At 48.7% G+C, this 5,757-nt stretch overlaps 1 pseudogene; it reads left to right on the top strand.

The window, feature by feature from the left end:
* Positions 1 to 1,319: 1,319 nt before the first annotated feature.
* LOC109372846 (zinc finger MYND domain-containing protein 11-like) overlaps positions 1,320 to 5,757 on the top strand; it is a 114,133-nt pseudogene continuing 109,695 nt past the window's right edge.

The following is a 5,757-nucleotide window of genomic DNA, read 5'->3' as shown; positions in this document are numbered from 1 at the left end:
GGTTTTGCTGGAGTCTCTTGAGAGAGAAAAACCCTTTTATATCAGTATACTTCAAGATGAGGTTTACATAGATTTGTAAGATTGTAATAGACTCCTCTTCTCTGAATCCGTGCTTGAGTTGTCTTTTCTGTGTTACCATCCCAAATTCACTAGGGGGGGGTGTTCGGCTGCCTTCTGCCATTGGGCTACATTGATGTCACAGTTTGAGACGTACCGGTGTGCGTACGTCTCAAACAGATGTACAAGACCCGTGTGACTGATCACTTAAATGTTTCCTTTTCCACCACTGCCTCTGATTTAGCCCCCCCTGGAAGCCACTGATGTATGCCATAACCCCTGAATTTAAATTCCATGATTAGCTTTTTTAAAAAACTATGTTATCTGTCCATTATTGCAGTCATGGAGTGAGTATTACAACACCTTGTAGGGTTGTTGTGGCATTATATCAAAGGTAGGGTGTGAACACATGGTGTGAATATACTTCCTGTGATACTCACTGCTTTTACTTTCTGCAGCTGAGAGAATGTCTGAAGGAGAACAAGCTTGGTGTTTATTCAGAAGCTAAGAAGAAAAGGAAGAAGAAACATGGCAGTAACCCTGAGACAACCATACCTGTGGTTGTCACTTGAATGAGGAGGTGAGTCTTGGCTGGACAAGCTATTGGGGATAGGAGTACTCAGAGGACTAGAGGGTAGTGGTTAGATTTTGGAAGAACCTGACCAGGTACTGGGTAAGAATTCTGGGTTTAAATCCTGTCTCTCCCTCTGCTAGGGATATGGTTTGGGGAAAATTGTTTCAGCACTTTGAGTCTCTGTTTCCACATCAGTAACATCCAGGGAAATACTGTCTTACTCTTACGAAGTTTAAATGAGATTGCTGTTTTTATAGACATCACTTAACACAGAGCCTGTTGAGGAGTAAACTTTCATTAAAGGTTAGTCGCTATTGCACTTACTGCTCTGGTGGTTTTCCGTATCCCCAGCCTTAAGGGGAAGCCACTTGCCTTCAGGCTCTCCCTTTAGGACGCACCACAGAAGCCCACGGGTATGGTGAGGATAGAGCCCCAGGCACTGGACTCAGAGTTTCACGTCCACCTCTGCCACCAGCTTGCTGTGTGATCTCAGGGAAAGCACTGCCTTCCTGGGCCTCGGTTTCCTCATGTGTAAGATCAGATAATGATTTTCAAACTTATATTTTAATGGTAATCCCCTTTGTTCAAGCAAACCTTTACTTGGAAGTCTGGTTTTTAAATGGAGGTGATGAGGGTCTGGAGCCCTGCCAGGTTCGTCTCTAGCACCCTGGGCCAAGGGGAGGGTCTAATGGGCATATTCACTCATCAGGCAACTCCACTCTTGGTGAGTGCATCGTTCAGGGGAGTTTTCCATCTGTTCCTTGGCGTTGATTTCTGCCTCTGGCAAGGCAGCAAGTGGCTGATTGGAAAGATGGCACAGGCTGTGGGGTTGACTGTGTCTCTCTTCCAGCGTTCTATTTTCTGGAACCCATCTCCTCTTGCTCCCCTACCCTTATTGCCTCTCTCCAAGCCACTTTTCTCTCACTCTCCCTGCCCTTGTTTTTCCCTTTCCGCCTTCTGTAGATTCAGGATATTCTGAAGGTGCTGGTGTCCGACCTTAACCGTTCCAATGCGGTCGTGCTGCCCCCATTGAACAAGTAGAAGGTGAGGCATGCCGAGTCCCCTCTCTGGCTCAATCTCTGTCACCTCTGCAGGCCCCCAAGGCTTCCCTGGTTTCAGGGATATTTTGCTTCTGGCTTATTTTGTGTTGCTGTCATTCACCCTCCCCGGCCTGTTGGTGTCTGCTTTCTCTCCTGCATGGTCGATAGAGTTTTGTGTTTCTCCCCCGACACCTTTTATCTTAGAGAAGGTGAGATGTACCTTGAAGTTTGAAAGTAGTTTGGGAATAGCTTCCAGAGCCAGGTGTGTGGGATTTGGGATTTGGGAGCCTCAAGTTTGAATCTCAGAGTAGGAGAGATTCAATAAAANGGGCTGCGTCATCCTTAACTAGGCTGGCCCAACACGCCTCAGCGCCTCACCCATTTCAACACCTGCAAAAGCGCAGATATAGGTAAATGAACGAATGCTGTCAGATGGTTCACAACTTCACTCCCAAGAGGCAACAGTTTTGGTGCACCGGATGCCAATTTCGAGTATTTATTTTGCCGGTCTCCCATAACTTCCCATCGCTCCAACTCTAGGCGATCAGACCAGGCAGGCATGCCCCTAAAAACACTGAACCTATCCCTAACCCAAACACCGTCACTGATCCAACCCTAAAAAAATAAATATCCCACATCAGCGAACCCTAAAAACCAGTCTGTAACACATCCTTAACCCTAAAACCTTAATGCTACACAAACCTTCTACAAACCCTCTTTCCAACCCAAAAAATCCTAAGAGTATCCCCTACCCGAACCTGAAGAGTGTCCCCCACAATCCAAACACTAGCCCTACCTCGACACTATGACCCCACCCAAAACATAAAGCACAACCTTGTGCCGGGGCTGAGAGACCCAACCCAGAAGTGGAAAAAGTGCTGGGTCATTCTTAGCTAAGCTGGCCCAACACACCTCAGGGCCCTCCCCGTTTCTGCCCCCGCAAAGGCGCGCCTATATGTAAATGAATGATTGCTGCACGACTGGTTCACAACTTCTGTCCTAAGAGGGGACCTTTTGGTGCACCTGTCCATGCTTTCGATTATTACCTTTGACCATCTCCCATAACAATCCGGCACGTCCATCGAGGCAGCCATGTCCCTAAAAACACTGAACCTGTCCTGAACCCGAACACCGTCCCTGACCCCAACCCTAAAAAATAACTATCCCACCTCAGCAAAACCTAAAATCCTGTCCCTACCACCTCCTTGCCTCTAAAACCTTAACGCTACACACATCTCTCCCTTACACCCTGTTTCGAACCCAAAAATCTTAAGAATATCTCCTTCCCAGAATGCGAAGAATGTTGCCCACAGTCCAAACACTAGCACTACCTCGCCCCTGTGCTCCCCAACCCCAAACATAACGCAGAAGCCTGTGCCGGGTCTGAGGGACCCAACTCGGAAGTGGAAAAAGCGCTGTGTCATCCTTAGCTAGGTTGGCCCAACACCTCAACGCCCTCCCCGTTTCTACCCCTGCAAAGCACGGATATAGGTAAATGAAAGAATGCTGCTAAGACTGGTTCAAAACTTCTCTCCCAAGAGGGGACAGTTTTGGTGCCCTGGATCCTCATTACGAGTATTTCTTTTGCTGGTATCCTGCAACTTCCCATCGCGCCCACTCCAGGCGATCAGACGAGGCAGGCGTGTCCCTAAAAACACTGAACCTATCCCGAACCCGAACACCGTTCCTGACCCAAACCCTAAAAAATAAATATCCCACGTCAGCCAAACTTAAAACCAGTCTGTACCACATCCTTGGCTCTAAAACTTTAACGCTACACAAATCTCGTCTATAAACCCTCTTTCAAACCCAAAAAATCCTGAGTATCCCCTACCCAAACCCGAAGAATGTCCCCCAAATCCAAATAATAGCCCTACCCCGCCACTATGACCCCACCCCAAACATAAAGCACAACCCTGTGCTGGGGCTGAGGGACCCAACCCGGAAGTGGAAAAAGTGCTGCGTCATCCTTAGGTAGGCTGGCCCAACACACCTCAGTGCCCGCCCCATTTCAGCCCCCACAAAAGAGCGCCTATATGTAAATGAATGTGTGCTGCCCGACTGGTTCACAACTTCTGTCCTAAGAGGGGACCGTTTTGGTGCACCTGTTCACACTTTTGAGTATTACCTTTGCCGGTCTCCCATAACTTCCAGTCGCGCCCACTCTGGCCCGTCCATCGAGGCAGTCATGTCCCTAAAAACACTGAATCTATCCCGAACAGGAACACTGTCCCTGAACTCAACCCGAGAAAATAATTCTTCCACCTCAGCGAACCCTAATAACCTGTCCCTAACACCTCCTTGCATCTAAAACCTTAAGGCTACACATACCTCTCCCTTACACCCTGTTTCAAACCCAAAAGTTCCTAAGAGTATTCCCTCCACTGAACCCTAAGAATGTCCCCCACAATCCAAACAATAACTCTACCCCGACCTTATGCCCCACAACCTCAAACATAAAGCATAACCCTGTGCCGTGGCTGAGGGACCCAACACCGAACTGGAAAAAGGGCTGCGTCATCCTTAACTAGGCTGGCCCAACACACCTCAGCGCCCTCCCCGTTTCTACCCCTGCAAAAGCTTGGATATAGGTAAACAAACGAAAGCTGCCAGGCTGGCTCACAACTTCTCTCCCAAGAGGGGACTGTTTTGGTGCACCGGATCCAGATTTCTAATATTTCTTTTGCCGGTCTTCCGTAACTTCCTGTCATGCCCACTCCAGGCGATCAGACCAGGCAGGGATGTCCCTAAAAACACTGAACCGATCCCGAACCCGAACACCGTCCTTGACCCAACCCTAAAAAATAAATATCCCACATCAGCGAACCCTAAAAACCAGTCCGTAACACATCCTTGACTCTAAAACCTTAACGCTACACAAACATCTTCTACAAACCCTCTTTCCAACCCAAAAATTCCTGAGTATCCCCTACCCGAACCCAAAGAATGTCCCCCACAATCCAAACACTAGCCCTACCCCGACACTATGACCCCACCCCAAACATAAAGCACAACCGTGTGCCAGGGCGGTGAGATCCAACTCAGAAGTGGAAAAAGTGCTGGGTCATCCTTAGCTAGGCTGGCCCAACACACATCAGCGCCCTCCCCTTTTCTGCTCCCGCCAAAGCGTGGCTATATGTAAACGAAATAGTGAGGCAAGACTGGTTTACAATTTCACTCCCAAGAGGGGACAGCTCTTGTCCACGTGCCCCTATTTCGAGTACTTCCTTCGCATGTCTCCCTGTAACTTCCCGTCGCGCCCACTCTGGGCGGTCCGATGAGGCAGCCATGTCACAAGACACAGTGAAACTGTCCCGAGTCCTTAAAGCGTCCATGATCCGAACCCTAAAAAAGAAGTATCCCACTTCAGGGAACCCTAAAACCTGTCCTTAACACTTTGCCTCTAAAACCTTAACATTACACTCACCTCTCTCTTACACCCTGTTTTGAACCCAAAAAAATCCTAAGAGTATCCCTTCACCTGAACCCGAAGAATGTACCCAACAATCCAAACACTAGCCCTGCCCCGCCTCTGGGGCCCCCAAACCCAAACATAAAACACAACCCTGTGTCGAGGCTGGGGGACCAAACCTGAAGTGGAAATAGTGCTGCGTCATCCTTAAATAGTGTGGCCCAACACACATCAGCGCCCTCCCTGTTTCTGCTCCTGCCAAAGTGCGGCTATATGTAAATGAAATAGTGCTGCCAGACTGGATCACAGGTTCTATCCAAAAGGGGAAAGCTCTTGTCCACCTGCCCCCACTTTCCAGTACTTCCTTGGCCAGTATCCCGTAACTTCCCGTCGCGCCCTTTCCAGGCTATACGACTAGGCAGCCATGTCACTAAACACAGTGAAACTATTCCGAATGTAAGCCCGTGCATGACCCCAATCTTGCAAAAGTAATATCCCATCTCAGCGAACCCTAAAAACATGTCCCTATCAAATAGCCTCTAAAACCTTAACAGTACACTCACCTCGGATCCCGTGAACCTGCGGTTCACAGCTAGGCATCTTCCCCAAGTCATCATCTAAACATTGGGGGCTCTGAGTGCCACAGGATAAAAATGGGACTGAAGCATCGGTTT

This window comes from Hipposideros armiger, unplaced genomic scaffold, assembly GCF_001890085.2.
Source record: "Hipposideros armiger isolate ML-2016 unplaced genomic scaffold, ASM189008v1 scaffold_667, whole genome shotgun sequence".
Taxonomy (NCBI): domain Eukaryota; kingdom Metazoa; phylum Chordata; class Mammalia; order Chiroptera; family Hipposideridae; genus Hipposideros; species Hipposideros armiger.
The sequence above is the reverse complement of the archived record's forward strand: the minus strand, read 5'-3'. Positions and strand labels throughout refer to the sequence as shown.